The sequence below is a fragment of the Talpa occidentalis genome, unplaced genomic scaffold (assembly GCF_014898055.3).
Source record: "Talpa occidentalis isolate TD23 unplaced genomic scaffold, MPIMG_talOcc4v2.1 talOcc4.2, whole genome shotgun sequence".
Lineage (NCBI taxonomy): Eukaryota > Metazoa > Chordata > Mammalia > Eulipotyphla > Talpidae > Talpa > Talpa occidentalis.
This window is the reverse complement of record NW_023602073.1, coordinates 45,695,868-45,718,583: the sequence shown is the minus strand read 5'-3', so window position 1 is coordinate 45,718,583 and position 22,716 is coordinate 45,695,868. Positions and strand designations below refer to the sequence as shown.

Sequence of the window (22,716 nt, the reverse complement as noted above, 5' to 3'; positions counted from 1 at the left end):
TAACATAAAGATCATATTACCTGGTAAGACAGTGCATCACTTTTTAAAGTCATGTATTAGTACAAGATTAATAATCAGTAGAGGCCTATGGAATTAATATAACAATAGAAAACATTCAATGATACAGTTCTACCACTCACTTTGCAAATAACATTTGAAAATTCACTTGTATAGTTTTAATTTATTGTAGAAGTGGAACAAAGTTGAATATTCACAATTATCTGAAAAGCACAAAATGCTGTTTTCACATATTCAGAGAGGCTCGGTAGGTTTTCATTGGCCAACCAAAACAAAGACTAAATCAGGAGGAACTATGACAATCCAACATTCCTCTAGTGAGACAAAGAAAAAAAATAAGTGCACAGATAGAAGCTATAAATGATGCACTCATTACCCTATTTACTTTAAACATCTATATTTCTTTAAGACACTGTACACACATTGGGTTATTATTATTCTAAATGAAATAAAAATACATTTAAATTGGTTTTATTCCTTATGTAGTAAATACTGAGAGCATAACCTCTGTAGTGCCAGGAAGGCACAGAGCAGGATCTCCATGACCCTATGAGATGGGTAAAGGAGAGGCTTGGCGTTCTCGGTGGCTTTCTCAGGCTTTTATTGAGCTTATACATGTGCAACCAGGTACACGGCAGGCAGGGGTGCCGGGGGCACGCAGGAGGCCTGTAGGTCTCTGCAGGGTAAGGAAAAATGTCAGGCTTTTCTACCCTCCTGCCATCAGGATAGATGATGGATCCTTGCGGTCCTGAATGCATGCCTGATGGCGGGCACCTGGAGTAGGCTGTGGGCATAGGTAGATGGGATTCACCTGGTTTGAGACTGGGCTTTTAAGGGCAGTGTCACGGGGACGCCAGCACAAGCCAAGAAAGAAGCAAGAGCAGCAGAAGCCAAGAGAAGGACGGAGAGCCCAGAGTGAAGAACCTGCTGGGGGCTGGGAGGCCTACCAGCACCCCTGCCTGCCATATACCCTCTAAATCCCAATAAAAGAGCTGCAAAAAAAACCACCGAGGACTCTGACTCCTCCTTTACCCAGTCTGCTGGATCATAGAAACCCTGCACTGTGTCCAGTCCTGCCCTCTACAGTCTCTCATGCCCCCTGCAAATCTTCACTGTTTACTGGGCTCCTTCTCACGCTTTTCGCCTCTCCTGTTCTCCCACCTGCCTCTGCTTCTCTTGGCAAATATATCAATATTGCAGCCATGGTCCACAGAAGTACACAAGACAACTGAATATAACAATGTAACAAAATGCAGGTGCCCCATCAGGCATGCAATCCTAATGAAGGGAGGGCAGAAAAGCCTGAAAATCACTTACCCTACAACCTCCTACAATTATACTGGGGTCCTCGCTAATTTGTAAAACCGTGCAGAGATCCTGAAACGAAAAAGCTTGAAAATCACTGACCCAGATCCTGGCCTGTTCTCAGGGACACAGTGGGACAAAGGTTTTGGTGCAGCAGAGGTGGGGGCAGCAGAGTTCCAGGTGCCAGGTGTGACTCTCAGGGGCTTGTAAGGTTTCTATTTTGTGTGAGGCTGGTAAGATTTCTATTTTGGATTTCCCATCCCCCCCAGTTTCACTTTTCTCTCTCACAACCTGTGTCAAGCCCCATCTGTCACTCCCCATTGCCAGGAGGATCTCTAGAGCAGCCAATGAGCAACACAGCTGTGAGGAGTCTGGACTCAGAGACTCCCCAGAACTCAAGAGCACCAGTCATGGAGCCCCCACCTCTCCTGCTACTGCTCTCAGGGGCACTGGCGGTGACAAAGACCTGGGCAGGTAAGTGCAGGCTCTGGAGGGAAAAGGTCTCTGTAGTGCCAGGATGGCCACAGAGCAGGTTTTCTATGACTTGAGCAGACCAGATGGGGAAAGGAGAGTCCTGGAGCCCTCGGTGGCTTTCTCAGGCTTTTATTGAGCTTTTACATGTAGCGCAGCAACCAGGTACACGGCAGGTAGGGGTGGGTGTGTGTGTGTTGGGGGGGGGGGGAAGAGGCCTGCAGGCCTCCAAGCCCCCAGCAAGTCTTCACTCTGGGTTCTCTGGCTTTCTTCCCTTCTCTCTTCTTTCATCTGCCTCTTCTCCTGCCTCTGCTTTTCTTGGCAAATATCTCAATACTGTACCCAGGGCCCACAGAAGTAAATAACACAACAATGTAACAACTGCAGGTGCCCCATCAGGCAGGGCAATCCTAATGGTGTGAGGGCAGAAAAGCCTGAAAATCATTTACCCTACAGCCTGAGGAGGGGTGTCATGGCAGGAAGACACCGAGCATGTTCTCTATGACCCGAGCAGACTGGGTAAAGGAGGAGTCCTAGAGAGTCCTCCGTGGCTTTTCGGGCTTTTATTGGGATTTGCCAGGTACACAGCAGGCAAGGGTACTGGGGGGACAGGAGGCTGGCAGGCCTACTAGCCCCGAGCAAGTCTTCACTCTGGGCTCTCCAGCGTCCTCTGGTTTTCTCTGTGGTTCTTATGTTTGTTCTGCTGGAGTCCCTGTGGTGCTGCCCTTATAAGCAGCAGTCTCTCAGCCCAGGCGTACCCACTTACGTATGCCCACACCCTACTCCAGGTGCCCGCCATCAGGCATGCATTCAGGACCGCAGGGATCCATCATCAATCCTAATGGCGGGAGGGCAGAAAAGTCTCATACTTTTACCTTACCCTTCAGGGGGCAACCAGAGGAACCCTGGTGGGGGAAAGGTGCATCTCCCCATCTCAGACCCTTTGGTCCCCCTCACCCTGTCCTGACCCCTTTCTGTCCCTCCCAGCCTCCTCCTCTCACCCCATTGAATCTCCAGCCTTCTCATCCGCTGCCCTGTTTTAACCTCAGGAGCACCTCACCCCCGCGCCTCCCACCCCAGCTCCCAGGGTCTCCCTCCCGCCCCCAGGCTCCCACTCCCTGAGGTATTTCTCCACCGCGATGTCCCGGCCCGGCCTCGGGGAGCCCCGCTTCATCGCCGTGGGTACGTGGACGACACGCAGTTCGTGCGGTTCGACAGCGACTCCCCTGGGCCAAGGATGGAGCCGCGGGCGCCCTGGATGGAGCAGGAGGGGCCGGAGTACTGGGAGGAGGAGACTCGGACCTCGAAGGGCCACGCACAGACGTTCCGAGAGAACCTGCGCGCCCTGCGCGGCTACTACAACCAGAGCGCGGCCGGTGAGCGGGGCGGGCCCGGGGGGCTCACGACCCCACCCGCGCGGCGGGCGGGACCCCAGACCCCGCCCGAGCGTCCCCCGAGGCAGGGGGACCTGCCGGACCCTCGACCCGGGACGAGCCCCGGGACGTTCCCCGCGAGGTTCCCGCGTCAGTTTCGGTTTATTCCCGACGGGGCGGGCGGGGTGACGCGGGGTGACGCGGGCGGGGACAGGCTCTCACACCCTCCAGAGGATGTACGGCTGCGACGTGGGGCCCGACGGGCGCCTCCTCCGCGGGTACAGTCAGTTCGCCTATGACGGCGCCGATTACCTGGCCCTGAACAAGGACCTGCGCTCCTGGACCGCGGCGGACACGGCCGCGCAGATCTCCCGGCGCAAGTGGGAGGCGGCCGGGACAGCAGAGCGCTGGAGGCACTACCTGGAGGGCACGTGCGTGCAGTGGCTGCGCATTTACCTGGAGCACGGGAAGGAGACGCTGCAGCGCTCAGGTAAGAGGGGCCGCGAGGTCTCCCAACCCCCCTCAGGCCGGCACCGCGGGGAGGGTGGAGTCAGGGTCACAGCAGCGCCCCCTCTCTGGGCAGGGGAGGAGGAGCCCCCCGGGTTTCCTGACTCCCCAGAGGACCCCACTTTTCCTCAGAACAGTTAGGGAATCCAGTGTCTCCTGAGCCTGAGGGGACACCAGCCCTGGAATCACCGTTCACCGGATCCTTTTGACCCTGCAGTTCTCTTGGGCACCATCAGTTTCTCCCTTAGGGTCTTGTTATTGGTCTGAGGACATTTTTCTGATTCGACTCCTGCATTTCTGCGTCCCCGGTCAGGCGCAAAAGCCTGTGCTCTCTTCCTTAGAGAACTGCATCCTCGTAGCCAGAGCTGTCCTAATTCTAGAACTTTCTGAGGACTAAGACATTATCCCAGACTCCCAAGACCAGACTGGTTTCTAAACTTTGTGCTTCCTCCTTCAAAACTCATTGCCCTGTCTATTCTGAGGATGGTCACATGAGGCTTTTTCAGGGTCCATGAGAGAAAAACCCAGAGTGTGAAATTTTTCACTCTTCTTCTCAGATGCCCCAAAGATGCACATGACCCACCACCCCACCTCTGACCAGAAGGTCACCCTGAGGTGCTGGGCCCTGGACTTCTACCCTGCGGAAATCACCCTGACCTGGCAGCGAGATGGGGAGGACCTGACCCAGGACATGGAGCTGGTGGATACCAGGCCTGGGGGGGACGGAACCTTCCAGAAGTGGGCGGCTGTGGAGGTGCCTTCTGGAGAGGAGCAGAGATACATGTGCCATGTGCAGCATGAGGGACTGCTGGAGCCCCGAGTCCTGAGATGGGGTAAAGAGGGGGAACGTGGGCACAGAGCCTCTTCTCAGTGGCATGAGGAACTCTTCTGGAGAACTTCAGAGCATCACATGGAAGCCTGGGGCTCAGGATCTACCTTCCTTTCCTTTCCAGTGCCGTCTCCTCAGCCCACCGTCCCTACCAACTCCACCGACTCCACCATGGGCATCATTGCTGGCCTGGTTCTCCTTGGAGCTGTGCTCACTGGAACTGCAGTGGCTGCAGCTGTGAGGTGGAGGAAGAAGTGCTCAGGTAGGGAAGGGAGTAAGGGGATCTCGTCCACACGTGTGTTGCCCAGTCTGGAGCTGATTGCTAACCCTATTTTGTAAAGCATTTTTGAAAATGAATCACAGATTTTTCACCTTGATAATTCTGCTGCTGGGGCCCAGATTCCAGCAAATGGCAGAGGGGCAGGTACCTGCTGAGGGCAGACCAGGAGGCAGTTGGTCCGGTTCCCTCTCATCTCCTTTCTTTGTATTTTCTGGTCTTGCCCTAAGTGTCCTGTCACAGCTCTGGAAACTTCCCTGTGGTCCAGAAATGGGGATTCCTTTAGGACTTCATAGCCTGACTCCTTCCTGGTACATATGATGTTTCTTCCCACAGGAGGATAAGGAGGAAGCTACACTCAGGCTACATGTAAGTGTGGATCACTGTCCCCTTGGGGACAGTGTAGAGGGAGCCCATGGGGAAGTCACCCGCATCAGTCCCTCCTGTGGTCTCATCTCTCTGTGGGCCTGACCAGGATCTCTTTTTGTTTTCCCCCAGGCAGAGACAATTCCCAGACCATTGAAGAGTGTCTCTCAAAGCTAGAGAAGGTGAGATCCTGGAGGTCTGTGGTGGGAGGAACTGGGGTAGAGAGGATGGGGTCAGGTTATGGGGAAGCTGGGAGGGGGACATTCTGAGGATGTGGACGATCGAGAAGGATTGGAGGATGCGGTGGACTATCGAGAATGTCTACAGTTAACGCATGTCTTTGAATTTTTTTATGATCCTTTTCCTTCACAGTGTGAGCCAGCTGCCTTGTGGGGACTGAGTGATGCAGGATTTCTTCTCACCCCAACTTTGTAACTTCAAGATCCTTTGGTTTTCTTTGCTGAAAAAGGCACCGGAATGTGTCTCTGTTCTTATTAGATAATGTGAGGAGGTGGGGAGACTGGCCCAGCCCTGCCCACCAGGCCCCTCCCCACACTGACCTGTGTCTCTCCTTGATGACTTTCCTGCTCCAGCAGAAGCAGCTTAGTCTGCGTCTTTGTGTTTTCCTCACGAATAGTAACTACTTCCCCCTTGAAATAATCATTTGAGTTCTGGAATTACTTTTAGTAAGCTTGCCTGATGGGTTTGGGGGGGTTAATAAAAATGATTCCTAAAATTTGAGATGAAATAAATGGGAAGTCTTATAGAATCACGTGTTTGCTGTGCTGAGCCTGTGCAGGTGGGGGTGGGAGAGGCTGTAGGAGCCTAGGGGCACGGGGCCTGTGTCCAGTCAGGGCTCAGTGCATCATGGGCTTTGACGTGGTCCCTCCTTTGTCCTTGTCCTTCAGGAGCATCTGTCCCAGCAGGGCCTGTGATCACAGGGACTCAGAACCCACCTGGCCTTGTGCTGTCATATCTTGGCAGGGAGTGCTTGTGAGGGTAGGTAAGCCCGGGCTCAGCTCAGGCTCTAGCCTTTTGCCTTTCTGTGTATTTCCATTCATTTTCCATTTGCTGCTTTGTTGTTGTTTTTGTTGTTTTTTCTTCTCTATGTCTGTTCTCTTTGATGTTTAGAGACCAGGTCTCATGTCCTCGTGGTCACTGTCTCTGACAGCAGCACGAGGCACCTGTCATTGTCCCCACAAGGCCCACACAGGAGTCTGGTGAGGTGAATCTCCAGATTCATTTGATTTTTGGCCTCATTTAGGGCTTTTTTCTGGATTATTCTTTCTACCTTTTCCAACAAAATCTGCTGTTACTAGAAAGGAGGATTTAATAACGTCCTGATGGATTTAGATAAGTTCCTGATCAATTTCTATTTTTCTCTACAGGCTCTCTCTGTAACCCTGCCCTTAAATGTAGTAATCCCAGTGCTGGTGCTAATCAAGACCCATAGGTTGATAGTCAGTTACTTTCATAGTTGGCTGAAAAATAGGCCCCATAAACCTAGGAACCTGGGCCTCCCTGGTGGCCCAGGGGGTAAGTCTCAGCTCTATCACTTCTGTACCCTGAGTTCAATCCCCAGCCGGGAAGCTAACCCACATATGTTGCAACAGACCTCTCCTGTTTTGCCTGCTACTCCCCTTCGCAGGTGTTTCAATAAATCCACCTGTTCTGCTCCCACTCTGTCTCTGGTGAATCCTCTCACCAACCTACACCCAATTCTTGTATGCAAAACTAAATCTTAAAAATAAAAACATAGGAGCCCCTTTTTCAAAGAAATACACCTGTGTAATGTGCCACATTAGTAAAGACACTGTCTCTAGAATGGGGAAGTGCTCTACACTGATGATACAACTGATAACTGTTGCACCGGATGTGTGACTGACTGTTTTTGCAACTAGGAAACCTCAATGAACTAAAAATATGCACAACTTGCAGCCCATGGAGAGTGTATCCTAGTGGGGAGGGGAGACTGGGGAATGTGTGGCAGTAAATCAGTAAACCCTGCGTGTCTGGTTAGAAGTGGGTAAGGGGACCTCCTCAGTGGCACAGCAGTTGAGCGCTGGGTTGCGAAGCTGCCCGCAGCCTCTGCAGCGCCGGATTCATCCCAGGCCACTGGCAAGGGTCCCACATGGCACGCAGACCTCTCTTGCCGCCCGCTGCTTCCCTCAGCAGTGTACTTCGTCAGTCTGCCTGCTCTGCTCTCCGCTCTGACTCCAGTGAATTCTCTCACCCTCCCGCGCTTCTGACTGTACCCAGTGCTTGTATAAATAAATAAATAAATCTTAAAAAAAAAAAAAAGTGGGTAAGGGATGTGGGAAGTGACAAGATGATTTTCTTCCCAGCATGGTCAGTGTGGGCCTCACTGATGGGAACTTTGAGAAAAAGTTTGATGGACACATTGCCCACAAGGATGTGATGTGCAGAGAACTTCAGTCCCGGCAGGACAACCTCCGGGGCAGATGCCCGAGCAGGACTGTGTCTGTGTCACTGGCATGAGCAAGGAGGCCAAGGGCTGGAGCAGAGGCCAATGAGATGGGATCTGTGTGCACCCGGATCATCCAGGCCTGAGGATGTTGGGAGGGTTTCACTCTCGAGTAAGGTGTGGGGTGACAAGAACTTCTGAGTAGATATACACCTGCGGGACTTCTCTCTGGTAGCCTCAGTCTGGCTGCTGTGCAGCATGGAAGGGTGAGAGGTGGGAAGAGAAATGTAGGAAACCAGTGCAGGTCCCAGGACAGTGGTTGGTGGCTGGTTGGGAGTGAGCAGGGAGTAATAGGCAGTGACAGGACTGTGCACATGTAGAGATGGACTTTACAGTGTTTCCTACTGCTGGGCTATGAGAAAGGGGTCAAGGATGACACTCATTGTCTCAGACTGCAGGCAGAGAGGCGGAGCCTCAGTGACATGGGGAAGACCTCAGAAGACCCTTATGTGGGCATCCCAGGCATTCAATTTAGGAAAGTTGAGTCAGATCTATTAGAAATGAAAGTGATGCTGGCAGTTGGACAGACAAGTCTGGGGCACAGGTCAAATGTCTGAGGTAAGAAATAGATTTGGGAGGTGATGTGATGTCAATGATCTTTAAGGTCTTGAGCAAGTAAGGGTCACCCAGAAAGTAATGACTAAGCAAGAGGAAGGAGCAGAATTGGACCCCAGATTCCACAGTGACGACCAATCAGAGCAGACACCCCCCCAGAGCTGACTGCACAGTCTGACCCCACGTGGAGAAGACACGGAGACCAGGGAACCCCCACTTCAGTGAGCACAGGAGTCACCTGGACACGCATGAAGACTCAGAAGGTCTAAAGCAGAGCCTGAGAGTCTGTTATTTGGGCCCTCCCCGACCATAGGGATAGAGAATTTGGGGCTGAAGCTCAGGAAGGGTCACGTTCTTCCCTGGAAGCAGGAACAAGTAACAGGGACTCTGGAGTCCAAGTTCTCATCCAAAGAGATTGAGGGAAACTGTATAATTTAGGGACTCAGAACTGGCAGAGCAACTGTTATGACTACGACACCTGGCTTTTGCCTGAGGCCTGTACCCATAGTTACTCACTAGGAGTTCAATTTGAGGACCCCTAACCTGACAGTGGAACTTGTCCTGCCGCTGGCTGCTCAGGGAGCCTGGGGAGGGCCTGGCTGAGCAGGAGAAAGGGCAGCTCTGGTCTCCTGTGCTCAGCCCTGTGGCCACACGGGGGCGATGCCGCGCTGCTCCGGATTCTGGTGGCGCTGCCAGGACGGGGCGGGGGCTGAGGTGGGCAGAGTTGGGGGTCCTGGAGGGCGGCGTCCTGGGGGTGAGATGCTCTGTGAGGAGTCAGAGAAGCAGGGCTCAGAGGAGAGGCGACTCCGACGCCTGCCCTGTGTGTGAGGTTTCCAGCTTTTCCCCAGAACTCAACTCTCCAGTCCCTTGAAAGCAATACCTGGGAAAACTGGCAAGTTCATCATTTTTCCTTCTACAACGTATAACTTTGTTGAGGGCTATTTATTAAAATGTTATTTTAATTTAAAATTTAATTTCAAACATTTAAAAAACACTGTTAGATTTACAGAAACGTGGCAAAGGTAATAGGGTTCCTATAAGACCCACATCATTTCCAAATTGTTAACATCTCACGAGACCACAGTGCACTTGAGCAGCTAAGGAAGCAATATGGATGCACTTTCACTAAACTGCGCTGTATTTGAATTTCATTAATTTTCCTAATGCTGTTTTCATGCTCTGACATCCCACCCAGGACACCACATGAAGTTCCAACCACAATTCCTCAGTTCCTCTGGCTGACAGTTTCTCAAACTTTCCTCTTCGATGACATCTGTGAGCAGAGCTGCTCAGGCACAATTGGAGGCCATTCGCCATCAGCACATCAAGTGTACAAATTTTTTCTTTCTTTAGTTATTGTTGACTTCGAAAGGAGTCACTTAGTGACTCACACTTAGTGGTGGTCCCACTATAAACATTTACTCTCATGCAGGGTTTTTTCGTTTGGCTTCCTTTATTATTTTGCAAATACAAGTTTTTAGATTAGTTACGTAAATAGCTGAGGCAGTGCTCACTGGACTTTATGGTTGTTCTGTGTTTAGCTTTAAAAGAAATGTCAGATCTTCCCTAGTGACCGGGTCTTCCTATCCTGCCAGCAGTGATGAGGGTCCCTGTGCTGCAGTCAGCACTGGCTGTTGCCCATTTTAAGGGGACTTTTGCCTTCTGATAAGCATGTAATGGTACCACTGTTGTTTTTAGTCTGTCTTTCCCTAATGACCTGTAGTATTGAGCATCACAGTTATTTGGCATCTGTATCCTTGGTGAAGTCTTTTGTCCATTGTCTGCATTGGATCATTTCCTTTCTTATTGTTAGGTTGTAAGATTTCATTTATAATATGTCCTTTATCACACAAATGATCTGATTTGCAATCATCTCTCCCACTCTGTGTCTTACACTTTTGTACTTATAAAAAATATACATTAATGACTAGATACAAGCATAGATACATTTTTCTGGAAAGAGAAATGATAAATCGCTAACTGGTTTTGAGCAGATGACCTGGCTCACTGGAGGGCTGTGGTGGGGTCACTCATTTAGCTACATAAATTCTTGAGTATAACATTTTTTTTCTGTGCTCATGAAATAATACTTTCAAAATTAAATCCTATTAAAATCCCTTCAACTGCATCCTGTCCTAATCACATGCTAAGCCCAGAGTGGCACGTCTGTCACATGATGAATCTGCTTATCATCATCTCTCACGGCTCGTGGCTGCACATTGGGGTCACTCTTGGCGGTGTCAATGCTGTGGGCTTTAGACAAATGTGCAATGACGTGGACACCATAGTGTGTCCTACACAGTAGACTCACTGCCCTCGATATCCTCTGTGCTCCAAGGAAACAGAAGCAAAGAGAGACCAGTGGAGACACATCAAACTGCAAGCTCCTGCCCAGCGAAGGACACTGTCATTAAATGTACAGACACCCTATGGGGTGGGAGAAATAATTTGCATATCATACATCCAGGATATACGAATAATACATATAACTCAACACTCAGAAAACAATGCAATCAAAAATGGGGAGAGGAGCTGAGTGGACACTTCTTCAAAGAAGATGCAGATGGCCACAGGCACATGGAAAATGCTCCCGTCACACGTCATCAGGGGATGCAACTCGGAACTACAGCGTAAAATGACTCATTAACAGACCAGAGACAGCAAGTGTTGGCAAGGTGTGGGGGGGAAAGGAACCTTCATACACTGTTGTGGGAACTGGTCCAGCCCCTACGGAAAACAGTATGGGGTTTCCTCAAAATATTAAACATAGACCTGCCAGAGGCCCCAGCATCCACTTCTTGGGATTTATCCAAAGAATGCAAAAGCGCCTTTCAAGGGCTATGTGCACTTTTGTGCTCACTGCAACAATATTTACAATAGACAAATTATGGAAACAATCCATGTGCATAAAATAGATGATGGGAACTATTGTGGCCTGTACATGAGATCTTGAATTTACAGCAACATGGATGGAAATGGGTAAAATTATGCTAAGTGAAATAAATCAGGAGAACCACAAATGCCAGATGACATGACTCATATGTGCAATATACAGAAACCCAGCAAAGGAACAGATAAACCCTAACCAAACACTTGGAGTCTGGCTGCAGAACTGAGGCACGAGAGGGGGTGAGGGTGGGGAGCAAACGGAGTAAGAAGGCCCAGAGGACACAGGGGAGGACTCTGGGTGCATTGGAGGTGGGGCTGAGGGAACCTGCATCTGAGGAGGTGAGTCTCCAACTTTGAGTCATGTGCAGTGTGTAATTGCGTGTTACCTCAAAAATACAGTAATAAACTATTTTAAACCAAGAAAAAAAATAACTTGTCCTCTCCATCCATCACTGACCTCAGGACTTTGCCTTCGCCTCCTCACTGTCATGCAGGCTGAGGGGCTGGTTTCCCACAAAGTCAGAGGCAGGAGGGGCAGGGACTCCTGGGGCTGCTCAGACCCCGCTGAGTAGAGACACTGCAGAGAGGGCGGCTCTGAGGGGACCAGAGACAGAGGGTCAGAGTAACCCCCAGTGCTGAGTGAGGGTCTGGTTCCCAAGGAGAGGGGAGTGTGTGTGTGTGTGTGTGTGTGTGTGTGTAAGAGCAGAACAGAAACAGGGCAGACATCACAAGACAAGGGGAGGACAATCACACATCAAGCTCCAGCGTAAATGAATTCAAATCCCACAGAGTGAAGAGCGTCAGGCAACACCCCAGTAGGTACAGTTCCGTGGAGAAGCAGGTTTGGAGCAGGACTTGAGGCAGCAGAGGATCTGGACACAGGAGGGTGTTTGGGACTATTCCTATGGTTAGTTGTAAGGAGCCTGGGTGGGACCCTGCTGGTTGGGGGGGGGTAACCCCCCCCACCTCATAGCTCCCTCTCTTCTCCTCTAATGCTCACTCCAGGCTCATCTCCTTTGGAGTTAGGGAGCTCCAGCCTGGCAGCCCCTCTGTTTCCCAGGGGGTCACTGCCTCCTCCGTGGGCTGCAGTTAATTCCTCTCTAGACCAGAGCTGGAGGAAGTCACAGAGCGGGAGGGAGGAGTGTGTGCCCTGCTGGCCTGGCCCAGGGGCAGGATTAACCCAGTTCATCGCAGTTACTGAGCTGAGCCTTTGTCTACAGTCCAGGAAGGGAGGGAGAGATGGAGCAGGGCCTACCTCAGCTCCTGCAGGAAGGGAAAATGTTAGAGTGGGTGAAATTATTGTTTCATTCTCATTTTGGGGCTCTCCCATCTCCCCAGGGTCACCCTCCATGTGCAGCAGGGAGAGGATCTCAGAAAAACCCAGGCTGGTTCCCCCACCTCCCTGCCTCCCTTCCTCACCGCTGTGCTCAGGATGACTGTCCTGGTCCCCACTGGAAGAGGAGGCAGAAAGAGAGTGTTGTTACCACATTAGCTACCGGGACTGGACATAGTGTTTTCTTTTTTTACTGTAAAAGTCCTATTATTTTTTGTCATTATAATGATGTGAAATAGAAAATTGTGGGGAAGGGAGAAAATGTTAACCCAAGCAAACAATAAAAGCAGGACAAAAAGGCAAACATGAAACAAAATAAACACTTTGCCTCGTGGCCCCCCTGCTGTGGCAGCTGCAGTGAGGAAGGGGCTCAGAGCTGAGGGGGCTGAGGCCTCAGTGTGGTCACACCCACTGGAAACATCCAGAGTGAGGGTTGGGTCCTCTTAGTGAGGGGCGCCCACTACCTGCCCAGGCAGCCATATGTGATTAAGTTGAATTTAAAAATTCCTCCTGATGTTGCTCTTGTGATGGAGGGAGATGAGGGGAGAGAGGAGGTGATGACAGAGGCTGGGCCCTGAGACTGCTGCAGAAATGACCAGGTTCTGACCTCTGGGTTCAAACAGAATAAGGGTAAATTTTCATATAATAGTTTTTGAAATATCTGAAATCTTTGCACTCTTAAAGGAGGGTGAATGCCACCAACAGACATTGTTTTCAGTCTGCGTTTGATGGAAATGTCCTAAACAGTCATTACCAGAAACAAGAAGTCCTCCTGAGGCGCTCTTTGTGTAGCTGTGTTAATTTCTTAAGTCAAATAACCCGTACTTGGGGTGCCACCTGCCAGGCACTGGGGTGCAGAGTGCGCAGTCCCAGGACTCTGTGTGTCTGTAACTCAGAGTCCAGCTGGAGACGGGCCCGGGCAGCATAGAGTGAGGGGCCCCTGACCTGGGTGCTGCTGGTCCTTCTCCATGAGGGGGTGACAGGTGACCTGAGCCCCAGGGGGAGCAGGAGGTGACAGGGAGGTTGACTCATCCTGAGGAGACAGGGTGAGGGTCCTGGGTGTTGGGCGCGGGGTGGGGCCAGGGCTGGGCACGGGCAGGAGCTGGAGCCACTGCTGTGGGTGCTGAGGGTTGTGGGCCTCGCCCTGGGTCTGGACTCCAGCCCGTCCCCCCAGCGCAAGGGTGGAACCCGCACAGGGACTCCCCCCAGAGCCTCAGTGTCCTCACCTGTGTGTGGTGAGGTTAGGGACGCAGTGAGGGTGGGGAGATGATGCTTGTGAGTCTCAGCTCAGGGCCTGGCACATCATGGGCGCTCAGCCCCTGTCTGCTCTCCTGGCTGCAGGGAAAGGGGGTGGGGAGAAAGTGGAGGTAAGGACAGGCCCTGTGAGCCCTCCCTGCCTGGTGTGGGGAGCAGAGAAGGCAGGTGAGGGTCCATGTTGAGAAAGACCTGGGATGCTGTGGGGAGCAGAGACTGGAGAGGGTGAGAGTGTGCGGGGCAGGGAGGAGGCTCCTGCGGCCTGACCAGGGCAGGTGTGGTCACCTCCACCCTGAATGTCTTCTCAGCCCTCCGTTTTTTCCCCTTCCTTCCTCACCCACCTTGCAGGACAGTCATGACCTCAGGGCCACAACTGGACCCTCCTGGCAGAAGTGACCCTTAGCATCTGCCTGGAGACAGGGGCCCGGGGAGCATCACCTGTGACCACAGCTTCTGCCAGGCCTGTCACAGCCGAGTCACTCTCAGACCCACCAAGGGCCACATGCTGTCCACACTTCCAGAAGCCACTGCAAGAGGGAACAGCAGACTCAGTGGGTTTGTCTTCTGGGGGCAGATTCTCCTCTGGGGCAGAATTGGCCAGTGGTCATTTTCCAATAGCTACATGGATGAGGATCCCTGCAACCTGGTGCACTCAGTGGGTTGTGACCAGCTTTGCTGATACCCGGTTCAGTAGCAAGATTTGACACAAGTCATGGGGAGAGAGGCCCATTGTGGACTTCTTGTGAGTCCTGGACCTGGGACACGATGGTGAAGGAAATCAGACATGGGGACTGTCATGTCTTCTTCTGCTCGCTGCTCGGGGTCTTTCCCAACAGCCCATGGTGTGCCAGGCCTCAAGCTCAACATGCAGCCTGTGGGCCTCCCAGAGCTCTGGCAGCGTTAACCTGGGCTATGCTGTGGCAGTGGTAGACCTGCCCCTTAAGAGGATACAAGCCAGATCAGCAGCCAGCCTGAGCCATGTGATAGATGGCTGCAGGTCAGATTTGTAAGTACTCCTAGAAAGATCTTTGCCCAGACTTCCTCAGACTTTGAGACCTCAATATACCTTCCAGACCTGTCCAGAGACCTCATCATCACACCTGCCTCTGACCCTGCCTCTGGCATCACCTGCAGAGAGCACTGTCGGCTGTCCCTGGTGTTTCTAATGGAGCTGTTTGCTGGTGGCTTATGCCGGCCTCTCTACAAGCTCTTTGCTGTTGGTACAAATGTCATCTCTACAAGTTGTGACATTTCACTTCATGTAAAGATCTTTTTTTTTTTTTTAAAAGATTTATTTATTTATTTATACAAGCACTGGGTAACATTCAGAAGCGCGGGAGGGTGAGAGAATTCACCAGAGCCAGAGCGGGGAGCAGAGCAGCAGAAGGACCGAAGTACACTGCTGAGGGAGCAGCGGGCGGCAGGAGAGGTCTGTGCACCATGTGGGACCCTCCTCTGGTGGCGGGGAGCAGCCGGGATCGAACCGGCGCCGCAGAGGCCACGGGCAGCTTCGCAACCCAGCGCTCAACCGCTGCGCCACTGGGGAGGCCCTTCATGTAAAGATCTTAAGAAATAAAAGAGGAGAGAAAGAAGACAAAATAAATACTCTATTGATAATTAAAAACAGAATTCATTGCTAGCACTTCTGTCCTAAGGAATGTTAAAGGAATTCTTCCAGGCCAAGAGAAATGACACTAGATAATAACTCACACATCAGAGCAATAACTAACAACAGAGACACACAGAATACTCTTTTTTAGTAGACCTTTCTTAATTTATTGAACAGATATGATTACTTATTTTTTTATTATAATTTTACAGAAAAAATATTTGCTTGTTCAAAGAAAGGTAGAAAAAGATGAAATGGAATAAAAAAGATGAGATACAATTAAAAAATAATATCAGAATGATAGAGTCAAATCTGACCCTATCAAAAATCATGTTAAAAATAAATTATCTAGGGCCTCCCCGGTGGTGCAGCGGTTGAGCCCTGGGTTGCGAAGCTGCCCACGGCCGGTTCGATCCCCGGCTGCTCCCCGGCCACCGGAGGAGGGTCCCACATGGCGCGCAGACCTCTCCTGCCGCCCGCTGCTCCCCTCAGCAGTGTACTTCGGTCCTTCTGCCTGCTCTGCTCCCCGCTCTGGCTCTGGTGAATTCTCTCACCCTCCCGCGCTTCTGACTGTACCCAGTGCATGTATAAACAAAACAAACAAACAAACCAGCAAACAAATAAATAAAGCATGCCTCTATAAAAAAAAAAAAAAAAAAAATTATCTAAAATTCCAACCAAAAGCCTGAGATTCTCAGACTGGATAATATTAGGAGACTTGTAGTCTCTGTGTGCCAGAAAGACTTTCTATACAAACAAAAATAGGTTAAAAGTGAAAGGGTATAGGACATACCAAGGAAATAGAAAGTAGGACAAACCTTTCCTGTCATTGCAGGAGGTGGCAGGAGTGAGGCCTGAGGGACCCAGACAGCAGGTCCCTGCCTCTTTGTCCAGGAGGGAGAAGAGACAGGACCCCAGGCCTGGGCTCCCAGGGCTATGGAGGGAGGAAGGGCCACCCTGCAGGCTCCAGGGGTGGGTGGTCTCACCCTGGGCAGGAGAGTCCATCCTTGGCATCTTGGGTATGGAGTGCAGACACCTGGCCCTGGAAGGGGCACACATTTTGTTTTGGGGAAAAGTTAGTCAGTAATCTAGACCCCGACTCCTGGCTGATCTTGTGGCCACCTCAGACTCCAGCTCCTCCCACCCCTACCCTCTGTGCTCCAGGAACATGGAGTCCAAGGCCTGGGCCACTGCTCCTGTTGCAGGGCCTCCTGGTGCCTGAGATGATGTCAGGGCCTTAGGGCTGTGAGCTGAGATGGACTCAGACTGGGCTGTGAGGTCCCAGCACAGGGAAGGGCTCTGGAATCCAAGGTCAGGGCCCAGAGCTGCCCCCAACGGGTGGCACAGGCCTTGTGCTCCCCCTCTCTGGGCTCCTGGATTCTCCCTGTGACCCCAGCATAAGGGGAGCTTGCTCTGGTAGAGGGGAAACATTTAATCACCACTCCCCTCTTCCTCTCCCATCTTCACCTTGAATGTGAGTCACCCCACACCTGCAGTGCGGAGAAGCCTTTGACTTCAGTGCAGTTACTGGTCAGTTACAGAGCTGACAGCACAGAACCAGTAGATTCCACACCCCCCACACTCACGTCCCCTAGGCAGTCACTGCTGGGTGATAACACAGACTCCACAGCCAGAGCCCCTGGACCTCCCTCCACACAAACCACCCTCCCACCCAGTGTCCCCAAGCTGACCCTTCCCTGCCCCCATCCTTTCTGGTCCCCCCCATTCTGGCCTCCAGCCCCTAAAGCCTCTTTTTCCTCCCTCTCTGCACTCATCCAGGAGCCGCCCCTCTTGCTAGTCCATGACCTCTTAGCTCTTCCTGCAACCTCTTCATATGCATCCTGTGCTCACTGCAGCTCCCTGTACAGCAGCCGAGTCATGGAAACAACCTAAGCCCAACAGCAGAGCAGTGGGGTAAGATGTGGCATATATACTCAATGGATATTACTCAGCTATAAAAACAGAAGAAATTTTGCCATTTACAACACCATGGATGGAACTGGAGGGGATTGGCTAAGTGGCATAAGTCAGAAGGAAAAGACATGTATCAGACAATTTTGCTGATATGCAGAATATAGAGAAACCAAACAAAAGTCAGGAAAGAAAAACCCCAAACCAAAACAAACCTGAGAGACACATGACTGTGGAAATGAGGCTACTAGAGGGGGAGGAGGGTGTAGAGAGTGTGGGGGGCACAATGGATCTGGGGAAGGACTCTGGGTGCTGGGGTGGAGGGAGGTGTGGTCACTACCTCTGAAGAGATGGAAGCTTGTTCCCTACATGAATTGTAAATCAAAGTTACTGCAATTTGAAAAATAGCCCTCAGCAAAGGGACAGGGAGTAGAAGAGAAAGTATCTGCTTTGGTAACACAGATCCGAAGAGATGTGAAATTATTCCCCTAAATCACACACAGGAGGGAGCCCCATCCAGAGTGAGATTCAGTGTCTTAATTATTTCCCCAAGCACACGCTGACATGATGGTCCTCCCCACTATTAACCATAAATTTTGGTTCAGGAAGGAGCAAGTCTCCAAGCCATAGCAGCTGGTTCCAAGGACCAGGGTGGGCCCACAAACATACCAGTCTCCTCAGTCTCCAGGGGATGAGACCTTGACCCAGGGTTGCTGCAGGGGACTTGCTGCCCCAGCCAGGTAAGACACTGGCAAGCAGCTAAGAAAAGGGCCTCACACTGTGGGGCCGAAGATTTCCAAAGAGCCTCACACCATGGAGCTGAAGATTTAATATCCCTTTGTTTTCTGTTCTTGGTCATATAAGAAAAAGCTCTCAGAAAGTACATTGGGCAATAAAGTATATGTATAAGAATATTATAAGCACATGGCATGGAAAAATACCTGCTTAAAAATTAAACACTCTAAATTTGGCCTACCTGACAAGCAATCCAGGACGATTATAATAAGTCCTTCTTTTGCTTTTTTAGAATTTTCTTAGGAAAGTTTTTAAATGAAGTTAATTGTGCTAAGGAGTTTCTAGGTAGAAAAAGTTCTGATAGCTGAGAAGCAGCTGGTCTCCGGCTGAAGGCCATAAGCATAGAAGAGTCTTTTGATGCTTAGGCTTTAGCTGATAGGAGTGTACCAATGTCTATCAACTGTCTTAGGAAATTGTTTAACTGAAATAATGAGTTTTAGTGTAAGGCTTAGTTTTTTTTATCTATTAACCTTGAAGTCTGCTTTCTTGCGGAAGGCACACAGCAACAAAAAGTCTAAGGGATGCACTGATTGTTTCTGCTTTGTTTCTATGCACATGATGATGTCATCTCACTGCTTCCAAAAAATGTATAAATAAAGACCTGCTGAGCCCCTCAGTAGAAGATACTTGCACCTCACCCAGTGTCAGTGTCTCCTCACTACCTCATCCTTCCCCTCAGCCCTTAATGTTTCACCTAGGCCGTCTCGTCTTTTCAGGGACTCCTAACACGACATTTTGACGAAAGCTGGTCTGTGGCTCAGGGTTGCTTGTTTCCCTGCTGACTCCAGGGTTGAAGGCTCCTTCCCCAGGGAATCAGCTCTGAACTCTTCACTGCTGCACCTCCCCCTGCAGTGACCCTCAGGGCTAATGGCTGTTGCCATGGTCCCTGAGGTCCAGCGTGGGCAAGGAATCATGCGCGCAGGGGGAGAACAGCAAACTCCCTAAGTTGCAGAAAAGCCGAATGCCTGCCAAGAGATAACGACCACCAGAAGCCGCCACAGAGATGATTAAAAGAAATGTTGACCACCTGGAACCTTATCTCGCTTTCTCAAGGCCTACAAACTTTATTCTGCTACAACTGTCTTTCTAAAATCTTCCCCTTTCTGGTCATTAATTGCTAATAAAAAATAAAAATATAAGGCTAATACAAATGAACATCACTAAACTCTGTGTAACAATAGAATTGTTAGTTTAATGATTTCTCTGTTGTCCTTGGCTTTGTTAGCTTTTATGATAAAAATATTACTTTGAGAAAAGTATATTCATTGTTCCTATGCTTTTAGAGAACATATAAATACTGGCCACTAACCCAAATAAAATTGCACTCAGATTTACACTCTCTCTTGAAGTGTGTCCGTTTGTCATTTCTTTAGCCGAATCCCTGACCACCCTGCGCAGTCTCTCAACCCTGAGACGGCCTCATCGTCTACTGCTGTGCTGGTCCGCGGCAGGTGGCACCCGAACGTGGGGCCCGACTTCAAATTTTGCTGAGTTGTCCACCTAAAGAACGAGGTGAGTAACGAAAGGTTGCGTTGGGTAAGCTATCTCCTTCTTAGTGTGAGTGTGTGAGTGAATTTTTTCCCTTAAAAATACCCTCTTTTAAAAGTCAGGGATAGGATCCTCACTGGGGCGTCCGGAGCTCGCTGATAAAGGGTGATCAGTTTGAGACAGTGAGAAGTTCTTCTAAGTGTAAATATTCTCGTGGTGCTGAGTGTGTGAGAGTGCATGAATACGGCTCCACGGCCTTAAGGCTACGGAGTCTGAGTGGGCTGCACCCGCGGTTCCCGTGGAGGACGTCATAAGGCATAACGGTCATCTGCTCTTTGGAGCAGCCTGGTGGGGTTTATACGGACAGACCTTAGCTAAGACGCCTCCGCAAGTTCCCGCGAGGGACACGGTCCGGACAGCACAGTTGAAATAAAAATCTTGGGCGAGTGAACAAAAGAACCACGAGGCCATGATTCAACAACAGACCAAAAACAGAGATCTTTTTCTTTCTATACTGAAAAACATGATTAAAGCACACGGTATTAAAGTAAATAAAAAAGTCTTGTTGCAACTTTATGAATTCATAATGCGGGTATGCTGTGGTTTCCAGAACAAGGCAGTTTATCACTAGAAACCTGGAAAAAAGTAGGAAAAGAAGTACAAGAATTCTATGACCTTCATGGAACATCTCAAGTCCCGATACAGGCTTGTCCTTGTGGGTACAGATTAGGGATTTGTTGGTTGATGACACTGAGGCAGAATTGTGGGACAGTCAACAGAAAGAGGTTCAGGATAATCTTAAAAATAACAAAGACCTAGAAAAAAATCATCACTCGCTCAAGCCTCCACTCCCATACTGAAAGAATCCCTTTCCCATTCGGAGGATGAGCTTAATGATCATGAATATACTGAAATGCTAGATAAATTAACTTTCAAAAATGATAAGCCCTCCTGCCCAGCCACCACTCTTTTTCCAATCGTTACCAAACCCAAAACTGCATTACATAAAATCTTGCTCATGATTGTGTCCTTCAAGGACCACTAGGTGGAATTCTAGGATCAGCAAGAGAGGCCAGTAAAATGGGAGCTTTTTCATTTGCCTTTCCCGTGACTGGACCTCCGGCCTTGACTCGCGCTGATGACGATGGCCCTGCATGGGAGGCTATTCCTATAAAAACTCTTAAAGAATTACAGACAGCTGTTCAGACAACAGGACATAACTCCCCTTATACTTATCAAATTATTGATGTTATCGGCCACTTGGATGACCCTTTATGATTGGCTTAATCTTGCCAAAGCTGTTCTTCCTTCAGGAATGTATGTTTTATTTCGCATGGAATATGAGGACCAAGTACATGCCTTCCTTAAGGAACATGATGATATGGTCAAAGCTGAAAAAATTTCTCTTTCCATGTTCATGGGAACAGACAAATATACTGATGTACGCAGACAGGCTGCCCTTCCAAAGAAGTCCTAGTTGAAATTAATAAACTAGCAGTTGCCTCCTGGAAAATTTTACCTTCACCTGAGCACAAACCCACTAATCTCACTGATATACACCAACGCCAGGATGAAATGTACCAGGATTTTGTAGCTAGATTAGAAACTGCTCTGGATAAGTTCTTCCATCCTCCGAAGCACGGGATTTGTTGTTTAAACAACTTGCATGGGAAAATGCTAATTCCCTTTGTAAAGAATTAATTAGACCCATAAGAAAAACTGGTACACTTCAAGATTACATTAAAGTTTGTTTAGATGCTTCCCCAGCGGTTGTTCAAGGCATTGCATATGCTGCAGCAATGAAAGGACAACCTTTCGCCACTTTTGTTCAGTCAATGCCTCATGGGCGACGTAACAATCAGATTACATGCTTCAACTGCGGCCAGACAGGCCATACCTCTAAAAATTGCCTAAACAAGGCCCAGGTATTGCTAACCTTAAACGTCCTAATACCCCAGGTCTATGCCCTCTTGCAAAAAAGGCAATCATTGGGCCACTGAATGTCGTTCTAAATGGCATAAGGATGGCCATAATTAACCCCTAATTCTAAACAGTCATTGACTCAAAAAACTTCCAGAGGGGCAAGCCCTCAGCCCCGTAAAAGAAGGAGGGTCTCATCAACAACCCCCTAAGCCCGATTCCCCTCCCCAAGTGTCAGTTCATGACCTCCCCGGGGCACCCCGGGCAGTGCTGGTTTGGATCTAGCTGCCTTCAAGGATGTTTTATTGTCTTCCACAGAAGATGTGCAATTAGTTGAAACTTATTTAAAGGGACCGCTGCCGGCTGGCTCGGTAGGACTAATAATTGGTCGAAATTCAAATTACAAAAAGAATTTTGAGGTGTTGCCAGGTATTGTTAATGCGGATTTTACAGGCGAGTCAAAGTTATGATCCGTCCGTTAAAGGAAACTATTCAAATTCACAAAGATCAAAGAATAGCTCAAATTCTAATTTTAATTATGTCCAATTTCCAAACCCAGTTTTAAAACAAACGGGAGAAGGTGGTTTCGGCTCCACCGAGGTCGTGGCTTGGACACAGTCCATTACAAAACAGAGACCTTTACAGACAATATATGTTAATGGACACCCATCACGGGATTATTGGACACTGGTGCTGACAGGTCATGCATAGCTGGCAAAGACTGGCCCTCGTCATGGCCATTACTAATTCCTCATCTACTTTAATTGGTTTAGGCATGGCAGACAATGTAGCTCAAAGCTCTCACTTTTACATTGGCAAATGAATGAGCATTCTGGTTCTTTCAACCATATGTGATTCCCTTCCTTGCCCTTTTCATTATGGGGCCATGACATAATGGAATCCATGGGGTAAACTCTCACTGCTCCTGATTAATTGATGAACAGGCTTTTTCTTAGGGGCCATAGGCAGAAAATTTATTTGCTGATAAAATTGCTTGGAAAAAACAATATCCTGTCTGGATACCTCAATGGCCCCTTACATCTGACAAAATCCAGGCTATACATGACATTGTCTCTGACCAATTTACAAAAAGGGCATTTAGAGCCCTCTAACAGTCCGTGGAACACGGACCTGTCTTTGTCTTTGTAATTAAAAAGAAGTCAGGAAAATGGAGGCTTCTTCAGGACCTCGCTCAATTAACGACACTATGCATGACATGGGAGCCCTTCAACCAGGCCTCCCCTCCCCTATAGCTTATTCCAAAACAAAATCATATCATAATTATTGATTTACAAGATTGTTTTTTCACTATTAATCTACACCCTGATGAT

General features: G+C 49.5%; 1 protein-coding gene and 1 pseudogene across 1 annotated transcript in view; both read left to right on the top strand.

Moving 5' to 3' along the window:
* Window positions 1-22,716, top strand: part of LOC119252178 (patr class I histocompatibility antigen, A-126 alpha chain-like) — a 354,426-nt gene that overhangs the window by 195,344 nt on the left and 136,366 nt on the right. The window lies entirely within an intron of this gene.
* On the top strand, window positions 1,353-7,402 carry LOC119252179 (HLA class I histocompatibility antigen, alpha chain G-like; annotated as a pseudogene).